The sequence below is a fragment of the Elephas maximus genome, chromosome 1, assembly GCF_024166365.1.
Source record: "Elephas maximus indicus isolate mEleMax1 chromosome 1, mEleMax1 primary haplotype, whole genome shotgun sequence".
Classification (NCBI taxonomy): domain Eukaryota; kingdom Metazoa; phylum Chordata; class Mammalia; order Proboscidea; family Elephantidae; genus Elephas; species Elephas maximus.
Genome location: NC_064819.1, coordinates 138,589,234 through 138,606,053, shown reverse-complemented (window position 1 = coordinate 138,606,053; position 16,820 = coordinate 138,589,234).

The window sequence follows — 16,820 nt, the reverse complement described above, 5'->3', positions numbered from 1 at the left end:
TGGTAAAAATCGTCAATTTCTTCATCTTTGGCGTTAGTGGTTAGTGCATAAATTTGAATAATAGTTTTTTTTTTTTTATATATTAACTGGTCTTCCTTGTAGGCATATTGATATTATCCTATCACTGACAGTGTTGTACTTCAGAATAGATCTTGAAATGTTCTTTTTCACGATGAACGTGACACCATTCCTCTTCAATTTGTCATTCCCGGCATAGTAGACCATATGATTGTCCGATTCGAAACAGCCAGACAGAAGAAATGCCATGATGATGTTATTCCACTAATAAAAATACCCTGTGAGATCTCTTTATTACTATGTTCAAAATTACATTGTAGGCTGTAGTTTTTCTAGATGAAGTTATTGTTAAACTGAATGTACAGGTGAAGAAACTAAAGCTCAGAAAGGGTATGCGGCTTACCCAAAGCCACAAATGAATGGCGACAGATTTCAAATCCAGCTTTATTTTATTCAAAAATCTCACAGTCCAGTATACTTCATTTTACCAGGTGTTTAATTAAATATTGCCTGGCATAGGCTTGGTACACTGTTAATATAAATACCCTATAGACTTCCATGTCTTGTAGTCAAATTTCTTGAAAGAATGATCAGTACAGCCTCCAGTTCCATTATTAAGTTTCACATTTAACTCTGTAATTTGCCACCTACCTTCCCAGTTTTTTTTTTTTTTTCCAGTTAATCTCATCTCCCCTCTCCTCCACCATATGTTTGAAATCCAGACTCCTTATAGTTCTCATCACTGACCATATTGCTTTGCTTCTTCTGCAGCATGGATATTTGTTCTTCACACTTCGGAGAAACCTCCCCGGATTCCACCAGAACCTTAGGCATTTTTCCTATGCTCCAAATATTTTCTGTACTTATCCCCATCAAGAGTACTCATCTATTTGAATTAAAATTGCTGGCAAGGCTGGGAAGCAGGATGGCATTACAGTGACAGAGCCAGAAACCTGAGCTTTACATCTTAGATAACTATGGTAGCTAACTTTGCAAAGCCTCTACCATATGTGTAAATTTGGTAATACCTAATGAACGTAAAGCCCAAAGAATGTATTCTGACATACCAAGTGTGAAATAACTATCAGGTACTCACGTTGTTAGCTCTCTGACGGAAGGGGCTATATCTCCCAAATCATATCCACATCAACTTACTTGGCACTGATCAGGGATTATCAACTCTGGTTGGGGCAGGTTCATAAGTTCATCCATGACCCAGGTTCCTTCTGTCTTTAGTGTATGACTTTTATTATCCTTGCAAGATGGCTGCTGCAGCTCCAGGTATCCTGTTTGTATTCTAGCAGTAAGAGGGAGGAAGGATTTAAGGGCAACTGCGCCGTACATAAAGACTTCAGCGTACATCTCTTTGGCCAGAACTTTATCACATGATCATGTCTGGATGCAAGGAGGCCAAGAAATGTCTTAGCTGGATATATTGCCAAACAAAATTAGGGCTCTATTTAATAAAAGTGGGAGACCGGGTATTGTGTTGGCAATTAGCAGTGTTTTCCCTAGCCAGTTTGTTTTTAAAAGAATGAAATCAACTTATGGAGGAAAGAGACCTAGAAGAATTCAGTTTCTCACTCTGTTGTTTCTGATGCCTAGATGCATGGCTAATAACTTTCCCAGTTTGCTTAAATTCCTTCAGGTAGATTTCTTTCAGTCAAGAACCAACCAAGGCAGAAATTCCTGGGTTTGTCAACTGATGGAACCACAGTTCTACCATTTACCGTAAAAAGTAGGTGCTTAGTAAATGGTAGCCACCTGAGTGGAACAGCGGTTAAGCACTCAACTACGAGCTGAAAGGTTGGCAGTTCATAGGGAACAGTTTTACTCTGCACACATGGGTTCGCCTTGAGTCGGAATCAATTTGATGGCAACTAATAATATCCTGGGTGCCAAGTTGAAGTAGACCATAGAGGGGTAAGGGTATAAGCAGGCAGACCCATTAAAAGACAAATCAATTCATAAGCATGATAATTTCCTATAAGGGGAACTTCTATAAAGGAATTAACAGGGTGAACTATTAGGAATAATGGTGGGGGGAACATGTCCCTAGTTTAGTGCATAATGTTGGATGAAACTGCATCGTAATGATTGTCAGTTTCTTACTATCTCTCTCTTCTCTCAGAAGCCCATGAATCTGGCCATGTGTCAACTCTCGTTGCCTAGCTCTATAGAAATTACAGTTTTGCAACTGCTACTAAAAAAGAAAAACAAGCTGTTTCTACCCTTCAAGGATATTTTGAAGAACTCATGTCATTAATGAGGAAAACCAATCAAAACCCGAAACATTTTCTGAAGTTTTATTATAGTGTAAAACAACGGGGGGAAAACAAAACAAAACAATAACAACAAAAAACTAAATACTTACAATTAGATTGCTTAGGAACTAGAGAACTCTCTGCTAGAGGAAAGAGAACGCATTAGATTTTGTAGTCTTAGTGTTAAAATATTGGATAGATAGATGCTTTGGATTTGGGTATTGGTTTCCAGTTATAACTATGCCGTTAATATAATGAAAGATAGGATGTTTCCTTGAATTCTGAGCTGGGTCATATCTTTACTGACCTCTTGTAGGAGGCTGCTATCTTCCCTCTGGGGAGTTTCTAAAAATATTCTCTGGCATTATTCTGATGGTTAAAGGCTGATGTCCTTGTTTGGTCTTGTTAGATCTCTTTCCAGGCAGTTTTACCTCAATTAAGGACTTTGCTTAAACATTCCATGGCCATTAATCTTTGGGTGCTCTTCCCACAGTGCTTTTTCTTTAAACAGCATCTTTTAAGAGTATCTTTGGGAAATCAATATGTGATGAACCATCTTTACTTTTTTGGTCACAAAAACACATCTTACAGCTTGGCTATCTTTCTCCCTTAATTCTATCCTAATGATCATCATAATTTTTTTTTTTTTTTTTAAGGATTTCCTCCTCATTAGTTGGAACATAATAAGAAGGAGTAGACCAGAAATCTCTGCCATGATGAGGAGCTGGGTGTTTCTTTTTTGTTCACCTCTGTTCACATTTATCAATAAAAATTGGACAAAGAGCAACTAACAGAATTCCTTTAAAGGACTGAAATACAGAAAAGTAAAACAAAATGATACATTTCTCAAAGAAGTAATTTTGAATAATTTGTTATGATTGTTTTCCAAATGAAGCTTTTTAAATGGTGGAAATGGCTTTTTATTATAAATGATTATTAAATATGCAGAGAAAGAAAAAAAAGGACATCTATAGAACACTTACTAAGTAGCATGCTTATGTTTTATTGGTATTTAGTAAACTTATTTAATAATAAACTTTTTTATTCTTCAAAAAAAAAAAATCAAAATGTCTACCATGAACCAGGCAAGGTTCTAAGCCCTGAGGTATACACCTGTAAATAAGACAGACAAAGTCCCTGCTCTCAGGGACTTACATTCTGAACCACGCTTCCTCAGCAAGGCCCTGAAGCAGCAATTCGGTAGGCCAGAGTCTCACACAGTTCCTGGTGAAGATGGCTGCTCCAGCTTTGGGCTCCTATTAACGCCTCTGTTATCTGTTAACAAAACAGTCACTGTCCAGTAGATTCTGACTCACGCTGGCCCCATGTGTTGCAGAATAGAACTGTGCTCCACAGGGTCTTCGTGGCTGTGTTGGGTGCAAATTGCCAAGCCTTTTTGCTGAGGTGCCTCTGGTTGGAATTGAACTGCCAACCTTTTGGTTAAGTAGCCCAGCACTTAACTGTTTGCACCATCCAGGGACCCTTGCACCTCTGTTGTTGTTGTTAGTGGCCATTGGGTCGATTCCAACTCATGGAGGCCCCCATGTTGTTGATGTGTGCCTTTGAGTTGATTCTGACTTATAGCGACCCTATAGGACAGAGTAGAATTGCCCCCCAGGTTTCCTAGGCTATAATCTTTACGGGAGCAGATTGCCAAGTCTTTTCTCTTACCGAGCAGCTGGTGGGTTTGAACTGCCAACCTTTCAGTTAGCAGCCCAGAGCTAACTAGTGTGCTACCAGGGCTCTTTGACCCCATGTTAGTACCTTTTAGATAAAACCCACATATGCCCAAGAAAAGAAGCAACTATTTTTAGGTACACAATACCTCAATTCATATTTAGAGAACAAAGCACACTTTTGATTAGTTGATAGAACAAAAGTATTTAGAGACGTCACTTTGCCTCCTGTGTTAACCTTTCGTATGAATCTACAGGATCAGCTTTGTCCTTACATTGTCACTTGGCCTATTTCCTGGGTCTTCCCAGAAGAAGGTAAGAGCCTGCCCCAAAGGAGAATGATCACTTCTTACAAAACAGAACTTTTTTTTGACATGACAGGTTTTTGACTTTGGATGCATGCATCAAGATTTCAAAGTTCTTAGGATCTTGTTTTAAACAGAATTCAAACTTAGAGAATTGTGAGTTTCCTTTTCCCTCAGCAGTCTCTACAAGGAAGCTGCTCCCAACAGCAGCCTGGGGCCAGGAGTTGGCCCTCCCATGAAGGCAATAGAAGGTTTATTTTTCCCATCTATATCTTGTTTTTTTTTGGAATTGCTGCCTTTTCCCAGTGCATCCTGTAATGAAAGACTAGGACTCATAGACGATGCTATTTCCAAAGTAGGACACAGGTTTCCTGGGAGGGAACAACTGTTCTCTTCAAGGGAAATAAGGGCTGAACTTCAGTTGGCTCAACTTGGAATAAAATGTCCACAAATCAATTCAGATTCGGTAGCAATGTGTTGATGCTGTGTTTCTAGTGGACGGGGAGTTGGGAGGGACTGCAGAGGAGCGATATGACCACTAGGGGGCAGTATAGGATTAAAAAAATATCCTGTTCATGTAAAACTACATATTTCAGTAAACCTAAATTTAAAATATCAGATAGGATCTTGGCAGTCAGAAGTTATCTTCTTCTCTGAACTCTTACAGCACTGCTTACACTCAGATTCATCCTCCATTCAATTGTGAGGTCCGACACATTTTTGAAGATTACAGAAAAACTCTTGCTCCATCTTAATCACAGAATTAGACAGAAATTCAGTTTTGTGATGAAAAAATACAGAGTAAATATAGATTTTACTTGTATTTGATGGTAATGGGTATGTATATAGTTCTCAATTCTATTTTATCTAAACAAGGCTAGTTGTAAACCTAGTGTTTTGAATTCTCAAACGTTCTTGCAAAAATAACTTCCTAAAGTCTCGCTCAACATTCCTGCTTAGAGCAAAAAAAACAGATCAAATAAACAAAATAACAGAAGTTGAATCGAAGATATTTGGGGCTTGAATAATTTATCTCCACATTGTAGACTCTATGCCCTTGATAGAGCATCACTGAATGCCCTTTCTTTCTCCTTCCAATATGTGCAAAATATGTACGTTTCTTTTTTTCCCTAAATGGTTATCTCTGAGATTTTTTTCTTTAATTTTTTTTTGCTCCATGAAATTGTTCTAAAGAATCCTCATGTCTCCAGGCCCTCAATCAAATCTTTCATTCAAGGACAGATTGGTCAGCTTGATTGACACTGAGTGGTGAAGCACTCAGGAGAGAATGAGATAAGATTCCGGGTGCTCATTCTTTCTGCTGGGCTAGCAGTACGATAGAAAACCAGCACTGACCTTCAGAGCAGCAGGAGAATAGAAGGGCTCAGAGTGGTCAACAGAGGTGGCCATTTCTTCCACACTGGCCTGTCTTGATTTTTGTTTCTCTGTTCATAGCCAACATAGAGGAATGGGAGAGCCTGAGAGCCGGGTAGTCTTGGGCTAAGCTATGTAAAAATCCATTGCCGTCAAGTCGATTCCAACTCATAGAGACCCTAGTAGAACTTTATTCATTGATAGTTACATATCTTTGCATTTTCCCCCATTTTCTCTTCTTTTGAAGACCAAAAAATGTGGGAGGAAATATGTCCTATAAATTTACTAGTTTGAAATATTGGTTATAAAAATCTTTGTCTTAGCTAGGTTGGTTTCAGCTTTATCAAAATAACTCAGGCTTAGCCAGAAGTCCTGGTCCCTTTTCACAAAGATCATGGCCTCTGTCTCTAAATATTCCAGACTACAAGAGGACCTATGTGAAGTGAAAGTTGAAATCATTCACTTGCATCATTATACCCAATGATGAGAGATCAGGGTCTGGAGGTTCAGATGGCTACAGAAAGCAGGTTCAGTGGAGTTTGAAGAAAACTCAGGGGTGATCCAGCTGAGAGGTGTGTGGTTTTATTAAAATGTGCCCACCAATTTTTCAATACACCCCTCAACAAGAGGCAGAGTTTATTATTTCCTCGCCTTCAACCTGGGCAGCTGCATGGCTTCTAATGTTAGGTTAGAAAAGGCCATATGGCTCCTGACAGTTTCTCTTGGGGCACTTAGTCGCCATGTAAAAATTACAGCTACCCTGGGGCTTAGCATGTGGAGAGATCAGAGAGAAAGAATGAGAGATGCCCAAGGAGCCCCAGCTGTTCTAGCCTGCAGCTGTTTGGATCTTTCCAGCCCAGGTGCCAGGCATATGAGTGAGGTATCTTCAGGATGACCCCAGCCCCAGCCACCACCAGACAGCAACTGCATAGAGATTCTGAGTGAGAACTGTCTATCTGGGTCCATTCAGCCCCAGATCAGTGAGCAAAACAAATAAACAAAAAACCTGATTATTATTGTTTTAAGCCATGTTTGGGGATGATTTGTTACGCAGCACCAAGTAACTAGAACAAAGCATTGAAACATTACAGAATACATTGGAAACAGGGTGCTGACGAACTCAGATTTTTTCATGAGAATCATGGTGCAATATAAATTAATTTCACTCCTGTTGGAGTGATAGTATCTTTATGATGAAATTAGTTATAAAGATATGTCTATCTCTGCTGTGTATTTGCGTGAAAAGCAATGAAACAAACCCCATTTCCCTTTACCAGGGATGGCTTAGGGAAGGTCAAGACCATGAGAAGGAAGGAGGAATTTTCTGAGCAAAGTTTTCCTCCTGATAAAGAGATTTGGGGGATAAAGGTTTCCCTTCCACCTCTGGGTGTGCTTGTGTGAGGGGTTGTTGTCTGGTAGCTACTTTGCAACAACGAGCTGACAGAAACTAATGTCCAACGTGGCAGAGACGAGAGGTGGAAAACCTTTAGTTCTGGCTTCATTTTGCTGTTCAATTAACCAAACTGGAGCTGCCAGTCACTGGACTTCTTGTTGGATAATAAATGTTCTTATTGTTTAAACCCTTGCTAGTAAGATTTCCTATTATTTGAAGCCAAAAACATTACCGATATATTAGACGTTGTGTTGCTTCCAAAGAATGACTTTTTTCCTTAAATTTTAAATCTTTCACTGTACCTTCCAAAAGATTGTTCAATTCCAAGAGAAAGCTGAAGAAAGAAGTAGCACTTAATAAATGGAGGAGCTATTTTGCTGTTCTTCCTCTTTTCAGGACACTGGTCCTGCTTCAGCAAATAGCCGTAAATTAGTAAACAAATCTGGTTTATTCCTTCTCTTTCTGCAAATATTCTTGTGCAGAAAATAAATTGGGTTCCATAGTCATGTAGGAAATGCTGCGTCAGATAATTGCTTTTAAGACTCTGTAATCAAAAGCTGTCAGGGATTGAAACATAGTCCTTCCCTGTCTGATTTTAATGTTCTGGGATGCCTAGCCAAACGAGATTTGACCAATGGCGATGTAAGTTACAGTGTCTTCATCACTTTGTTTCATCGCTCAGAAATAAAATGATGAAAAGCTAACTTAAGAGACATTTCTAAATAAGTTAAAATACTGTGTTTTACCCTGTTCCACTTCTTTTGAAGGGGTATATAATTTTTTATTAATAGGAAATCCATTTCATTCCACCTGCACTGCGTGAGGAGCCCTTGTGGTGTAATGGTTAAGAGCTTTGCTGCTAACCAAAAGGTCAGCAGTTCGAATCCACCAGCCACTCCTCGGAAACCCTATGAGGCAGTTCTACTCTGTCCTTTAGGGTCGCTATGAGTTGGAACCAACTCTATGGTAATGGGTTTCCGCACTGAGTAAATATTTAAAGAATGTGATTTAAATGTAGCATTAACTTACTAACCAGTTGCCATCGAGTTGATTCTGACTCATGGCAACCCTATGTGTGTCACGGTAGAACTGTGCTCCATGGGGTTTTCATTTGCTGATTTTTTTCCAAGGAGATTGCCAGGTCTTTATTTTGAGGTGCTGCTGGATAGACTCAAACCTCCAACCTTTCAGTTAGCAGCCAAACGTATTAATGGTTTGCACTATCCAGGGACTCCATTAATTTACTAGGCTCCCAAGTTTGACCATAGGTCTCAACCTAACCATGGAAAGAATAAGGACGTAAGAAAAAGTGGAGATGTGGAGAGAGACGGCTTTTTCATGGATGGGGATCTCGGGAGCCATTTCTTATAATAATGAGGTCATTGTGAGGGCAAGGGATGGAATAAAATTTGAAAGTTGTTGATTTTAGGCTGTTGATAACTGTGAGACAAAGATATTAGAAACGTTAACACTTTACATTTATTTATGGGTAGGGGAACACTTGATTTTCCAATCAGAGTTCACAAAAAAGTAACTAGGCAGTTAATTAAAGATTATGATCTAAGATCTGGACTGACTCAGTTTTAAGGTTGTTTGGAGGCAATTTCATTCTCTTCGTATACTAGCTCATGCAATTAGTCTTTTGGGCTAATTCTAAATTCAGTTCTCAAGCAGTTGGTCCCAAAATCAATAGCAATACTGCTTTCTATTTAATTTCTTAAAATAAAATAAAAAAAATCTAATGGAAATATCCCTACTAGTATTTATTTGTTATTACATTGCTGTTAATGGAAATCCTTAGTTATTTCTCTTTTTCCTCTAGATCTTTTTGATGCTATGGAAATTACCCAGAATTCTTTCTACTAAAGTAAAAATAATAGACTAACAATCTTATCTACGTTTTCTCAGGTCAACCTTGCAAAATTAGCTATCAAGAAATACCTTATCTACTAAAACAGAACTATAATACACAATGAAATGGCATTTCTTAAACTACTTCACAGCAAAAGATATACCAAAAGCTGAATTTTTGGGGTGGGGGGCGGTTTATTTCCTTCCAGTTTGCAGTTACGGTTCTTAGAAATAAAAGCCTGAATCTATAAAAGAAAGTTAATTCTCTTTGCTATATTGATATGCAAATTTGGGAAAGGCAGACCATGGCTACTGGATAAAAACTGGGAAAAGTAACTGTAATTTAGTTTTGTTACCAAGTATGTAGCCAATTTGTTAGAAAACTTTACCTGGTTATAATAAATTAATGATACATTAATGATCAATAATTGGAAAATAAACATATAAAATAGAGCTTTTCATTTGGAAATATCATCTTCATGAGTACAATTTTTTTATTATGCTTTAGATAAAAAAACTTTTTTTTTTTAGATGAAGGTTTACAAAGCAAATCAGTTTCTCATTAAACACATATTGTTTTGTAACACTGATTGCCACCCTCACGACATGTCAACACTTTCCCCTTCTTGACCTGGGGTTCCCTGTTACCAGCTTTCTTGTCCCCTCCTGCTTTCTTGTCCTTGCCCCTGAACTGGTGTGTCCATTTAGTTTCATTTTGTTTTATGGGCCTGTCTAATCTTTGGCTAAAGAGTGAACCTTAGTAGTGACTTTAGTACTGAGTTAAAAGTGTGCCCGGGGAGCCAAACTCTCAGGGTTGACACCAGCATAATTTTTAACCTTTGCAAATGGGGAAAAAATTTACATAAAAAGTTGCAGTTATTAGAGGCAGAACCAACTAAGCATATTTGATAAGCAACTTGCCACAGAAGCTGTAAGGAAGATCTAAAGAGATGGAAGTTAATGGAATAAAATTTATTTTTAAAAGGATGCTCAAATCTGCCCAAAGACTCTCCCATTTGTAAATATCTTATTAAATGCTATTTGTATAGCAATATTCTGCCAAAATAATCTCCTTATTTTTAGCTAGGTTACAAAGACTGTAAATGAACAGCTGTGTGTGAGGTGTGTGTAGGGGATTAGACTAAATCACCTCCTTTGCAGCTATAAGATTTGATGCCTTCATTGTTGTTGTTAGGTGCCATAGGGTTGATTCAGTCTCATGGTGAATGTCCCCATGTGACAGAACTGCGCCATAAGATTTTCTAGACTGTAATCTTTACAGGGACAGATCACCAGGTCTTTCTTTGGTGGAGCTACTGGTTGGGTTGAACCACCAATGTTTCGGTTAGCAACTGAGCTCTTAACTATTTCGCCACCAGGGCTCCTTATGCCTTAATTACAGACCATAACCGTAATAGTATATCTAGCCCTTACTATGTGCCAACCACTGCCCTTAGTGTTTTATAAAGTGGCCTGTGAGGCTCCAGTGTGGCCATTTTATATGAACTGAAAAAATAAATAGTTCCAAATCAGGGAAAATTTTTGACGATTTAACTGCTGTAACTTATATTTTAAGGAGTCCCTGGGTGGCACAAATGGTTAAGTGCTTGGCTGCTAGACAAAGGTTAGAGGTTCAAACCTACCCGGGGCACTTCGAAAGATAGGCTGGCGATCTGCTTCTGAAAGGTCACAGCCTTGAAAACCCTATAGAGTAGTCCTGCTGTGCACACGTGAGGTCTCTATGAGTTGGAATTGACTAGACAGCAACTAACAACAACAACTGTTTGTATTTTAACCAGAAAATGCAGTCCCCTGTGCATACGTCTTTAAGCACTCGGCTGCTAAGCAAAAAGTAAGCAGTTTGAACCTACCGGCAACTCCGCTGGAGAGCGACGTGGCAGTCTGCTTCTGTAAAGATTTCCCACCTTGGAAACCCTATGGGGGCAGTTCTACTCTGTCCTATTGGTCACTATGAGTTGAAATCAACCTGACAGCAAGGGGTATGGTTTGGTACACACCTCCCTCTACCAGTGCACTTATCACCAGATGTCGTGGCTTTGTTTGCTCCTCTCTTCTCTCCACTGGACTGTAAGCTCCATAGACCAGTTCCTTCATCTCTGCATTCCTAGATCCCAGCAAAGTGCCTGCCTCATAGCAATATGCAATCTATACTTTTTCCTTCCCTTTTCTAAAAAGCATTTTTCTCCAGATCTGAGATTCAGAAGTACCTAGCCAATTTTCCTTTTAGAGTAAGGATTATTGAAGATTAATTGACATCATACAATCAACCCTTTAAAATTGTACAGCTCATTGAATTTTGGCAAATGTATAGTTCTGTAATCACCACTGCAATCACGAACATTTCCTTCACTCCCATCACTTCCATTGTGCTCCTTTGTTGTCAACCCCCTCCCCGCCCTAGCTCCTGGAAACTGCTGATCCGATTTCTGTCTCTGTAATTTTGCTTGCTCTAGACTATCATATAAGTAGGCTCATACAGTGTGTAGTCTTTTGTGTCTGAATTTCTTCACTTGGCATAATGGGTTTGAGATTCATTCGTGTTGCATATATCAGTAATTTATTTTTTTCATGGCTAAGTTGTACTCATTGTATGTTGTTGTTGTTAGGTGCCGTAGAGTTGATTCTGACTCATAGTGACCCTAAGTGCAGCAGAATGAAACAATGCCCGGTCCTGCACCATCCTCACAATTGTTACTGTGTTTGAGCCCATTGTTGCAGCCACTGTGTCAGTCCATCTCATCAAGGATCTTCGTCTTTTTTGCTGACCCTCTACCTTGCCAAGATGATGTCCTTCTCCAGGGACTGGTCCTTCCTGATAACATGCCAGAAGTTTATGAGACAAAATCTTGCCATCCTCAATTCCAAGGATCACTCTGGCTGTACTTCTTCCAAGACAGACTTGTTCATTCTTCTGGGATTCCATGATATATTCAATATTCTTCACCAATACTATAATTCAAAGGCATCAATTCTTCTTCAGTCTTCCTTATTCATTGTCCAGCTTTTGCATACACATAAGGCAATTGGCAATATCATGGTGTGAAAATGGCATGTGGGTGACATCTGACCTCCTCTAACTTCACAAGGGGGAAGGAGAATCAAGGTCAAGAGCCCCAGACTGATTCCTATGAGGCAGAAGTCAGACATGCCTTCTCTTTCCACCATCTTTACCAATTCTGACACCAACCATCCATCTCTAATTCCACGGTGAGTTCAATAATTCATTGTAATGGCCACATATAACTCAGACAATACTCATGAGTATGGAGCTTATAAGGGAAGTAACAGGATACAATCCATGCTTAGGAATACTCAGGATATAGTTGTTCCATCAGGACAGCCTCTTCCTAGCCATGCTGCAGGCAAATGTCTCTCTGGAACCTCGGCTTCTGCCCTGCTCACGCAAGTGTTATGAAGCTCTTTTAACTCTGCCATTAAGTGCCCACAGGCATTCCACTCCCCCAGTAACCCTTGGACAAAAATCACTCAGCTTTCTTGCTACGTGGGCCAGGAAGCCCACTGCGCCATTTCCTGCCCATCTTTCCTGCCGCCATTTCTCTGCCACTGCTTCTTGCCATCTTCAGTATACAGTTCTCTCTGTTACTCTCCTGGTTCCAGGAGCTAAGTGTGGGGATTCTGGTTCCAAAGGATATGCTCTCTGCACCTGACTGTTCTTTCTTGGTGGTGGTGGAATCCTCTCTTTCTTGCCTTTGGGTTGGCTCATTTTAAGCCCACTGGGATGGTAAAACTGACCAATTCCATTGGTGATCCACAATTACCCTATTTGCACAGTTCCACCCAATCATTTGGGTGGGAGCTACAAGACCATGGTGAGAAAGGCCATGAAAAGCAATCCATGAAATCACATATGGCTTGGGCCAGGCACACTTTAGTCCTCAAAGTGACATTTTTACTTTTCAACACAGTAAAGAGGTATTTTGCAGCAGATTTTCCCAATGCAATGCGTCCTTTGATTTCTTGACTGCTGCTTCCATGGGTATTGATAGTGGATCCAAGTAAAATGAAATCCTTGACAACTTCAATCTTTTCTCCATTTTATCATGATGTTACTTATTGGTCCAGTTGGGAAGATTTTTGTTTCCTTTATGTTGAGGTGTAATCCACAGTGAAGGCTGTGGTCTTTGATCTTCATCAAAAAGTGCTTCAAGTCTTGCATATTGCAGGTTGTTAATGAGTCTTCCTCCAATACTGCTGCTGCGTTCTTCTTCATATAGTCCAGCTTCTTGGATTATTTCCTCAGGATACAGACTGAATAAGTATGGTGAAATGATATAACCCTGATGCATAATTTTTCAGACTTTAAACCACACAGTATCCCCTTGTTCTGTTCCAATGACTGCCTTTTGATCTAAGTACAGGTTTTTCATGAGCCCATTTAAGTGTTCTGGAATTCCCATTCTTCACGATGTTATCCATAATTTGCTATGATTTACACAGTCAAATGCCTTTGCATAGTCAATAAAACACAGGTAAACATCTTTCTCGTATTCTCTGCTTTCAGCCAAGATCCATTTGACACCAACAATGATATCCCAAGTTCCACGTCCTCTTCTGAATCCAGCTTGAACTTCGGGCAGTTCCCCTGTTGATGTATTGCTGCAACTGCTTTTGAATGATTTTCAGCAAAATTATATTTGTGTGTGATACTAATGATATTGTTCAATAATTTCTGTATCCTGTTAGTTCACCTTTCTTTGGAATGGACACAAATATTCTTTTCCAGTTGGTTGGCCAGGAAGCTGTCTTCCAAATTTCTTGACATAGACAAGTGGGCACCTCCAGTGCTTCATCCATTTCTTGAAACATCCCATTTGGTATTGTCAATTCCTGGAGGGTTGTTTTTTGCCATTTCCTTCAGTGCAGGTTGGTATTCTTCCTTCAATGCCATCAGTTCTTGATCATATGCTACCTCCTGAAATATTTAAATGTTGACCAATTCTTTTTAGTACAGTAATTCTGTGTATTCTTTCCATCTTCTTTTTTTTTTAATTTTTATTGAGCTTCAAGTGAACGTTTACAAATCAAGTCAGTCTGTCACATATAAGTTTATATACACCTTACTCCATACTCCCACAAACTCTCCCCCTAATGAGTCAGCCCTTCCAGTCTCTCCTTTCGTGACAATTTTGCCAGCTTCCAACACTCTCTACCCTCCCAACCCCCCTCCAGACAGGAGATGCCAACACAGTCTCAAGTGTCCACCTGATACAAGCAGCTCACTCTTCATCAGCATCTCTCTCCTACCCACTGTCCAGTCCCTTTCATGTCTGATGAGTTGTCTTTGGGGATGGTTCCTGTCCTGGGCCAATAGAAGGTTTGGGGACCATGACCACTGGGATTCCTCTAGTCTCAGTCAGACCATTAAGTATGGTCTTTTTGTGAGAATTTGGGGTCTGCATCCCACTGATCTCTTGCTCTCTCAGGGGTTCTCCGTTGTGCTCCCTGTCAGGGCAGTCGTTGGTTGTGGCAGGGCACCAACTAGTTCTTCTGGTCTCAGGATGATGTAAGTCTCTGGTTCATGTGGCCCTTTCTGCCTCTTGGGCTCCTAGTTATCTTGTGACCTTGGTGTTCTTCATTCTCCTTTGATCCAGGTGGGTTGAGACCAATTGATGCATCTTAGATGGCCGCTTGTTAGCATTTAAGACCCCAGGCGCCACATTTCAAAGTGGAATGCAGAATGTTTTCATAATAGAATTATTTTGCCAATTGACTTAGAAGTCCCCTTAAACCATAGTCCCCAAACTCCCACCCTTGCTCCGCTGACCTTTGAAGCATTCAGTTTATCCCGGAAGCTTCTTTGCTTTTGGTCCAGTCCAGTTGAGCCAACCTTCCATGTATTGAGTATTGTCCTTCCCTTCACCTAAAGTAGTTCTTATCTACTAACTAATCAGTAAAAAACCCTCACCCACCCTCCCTCCCTCCCTACCTTGTAACCACAAAAGTATGTGTTCTTCTCAGTTTATACTATTTCTCAAGATCTTATAATAGTGGTCTTATACAATATTTGTCCTTTTGCCTCTGACCAATTTCGCTCAGCATAATGCCTTCCAGGTTCCTCCATGTTATGAAATGTTTCACAGATTCGTCACTGTTCTTTATCGATGCGTAGTATTCCATTGTGTGAATATACCACAATTTATTTAACCACTCATCCATTGATGGACACCTTGGTTGCTTCCAGCTTTTTGCTATTGTAAACAGAGCTGCAATAAACATGGGTGTGCATATATCTGTTTGTGCGAAGGCTCTTATTTCTCTAGGGTATATTCCGAGGAGTGGGATTTCTGGGTTGTATGGTAGTTCTATTTCTAACTGTTTAAGATAACGCCAGATAGATTTCCAAAGTGGTTGTACCATTTTACATTCCCACCAGCAGTATATAAGAGTTCCAATCTCTCCGCAGCCTCTCCAACATTTATTATTTTGTGTTTTTTGGATTAATGCCAGCCTTGTTGGAGTGAGATGGAATCTCATCGTAGTTTTAATTTGCATTTCTCTAATGGCTAATGATCGAGCGCATTTTCTCATGTATCTGTTAGCTGCCTGAATATCTTCTTTAGTGAAGTGTGTGTTCATATCCTTTGCCCACTTCTTGATTGGGTTGTTTGTCTTTTTGTGGTTGAGTTTTGACAGAATCATATAGATTTTAGAGATCAGACGCTGGTCGGAGATGTCATAGCTGAAAATTCTTTCCCAGTCTGTAGGTGGTCTTTTTACTCTTTTGGTGAAGTCTTTAGATGAGCATAGGTGTTTGATTTTTAGGAGCTCCCAGTTATCTGATTTCTCTTCGTCATTTTTGGTAATGTTTTGTATTCTGTTTATGCCTTGTATTAGAGCTCCTAACGTCCCTATTTTTTCTTCCATGAACTTTATCGTTTTAGTCTTTATGTTCAGGTCTTTGATCCACTTGGAGTTAGTTTTTGTGCATGGTGTGAGGTATGGGTCCTGTTTCATTTTTTTGCAAATGGATATCCAGTTATGCCAGCACCATTTGTTAAAAAGACTACCTTTTCCCCAATTAACTGACACTGGGCCTTTGTCAAATATCAGCTGCTCATAGGTGGATGGATTTATATCTGGGTTCTCAATTCTGTTCCACTGGTCTATGTGTCTGTTGTTGTACCAGTACCAGGCTGTTTTGACTACTGTGGCTGTATAATAGGTTCTGAAATCAGGTAGAGTGAGGCCTCCCACTTTCTTCTTCTTTTTCAGTAATGCTTTGCTTATCCGAGGCTTCTTTCCCTTCCATAAGAAGTTGGTGATTTGTTTCTCTATCACCTTAAAAAATGACATTGGAATTTGGATTGGAAGTGCATTGTATGTATAGATGGCTTTTGGTGGAATAGACATTTTTACTATGTTAAGTCTTCCTATCCATGAGCAAGGTATGTTTTTCCACTTAAGTATGTCCTTTTTAATTTCTTGTAGTAGTGCTTTGTAGTTTTCTTTGTATAGGTCTTTTACATCTTTGGTAAGATTTATTCCTAAGTATTTTCTCTTCTTGGGGGCTACTGTGAATGGTATTGATTTGGTGATTTCCTCTTTGATGTTCTTTTTGTTGATGTAGAGGAATCCAAGTGATTTTTGTATGTTTATCTTATAACCTGAGACTCTGCCAAACTCTTCTATTAGTTTCAGTAGTTTTCTGGAGGATTCCTTAGGGTTTTCTGTGTATAAGATCATGTCATCTGCAAATAGAAATAATTTTACTTCCTCCTTGCCAATCCGGATGCCCTTTATTTCTTTGTCTAGCTTAATTGCTCTGACTAGGGCTTCTAGCACAATGTTGAATAAGAGTGGTGATAAAGGGCATCCTTGTCTGGTTCCCGTTCTCAAGGGAAATGCTTTCAGGCTCTCTCTATTTAGAGTGATGTTGGCTGTTGGCTTTGTATAGATG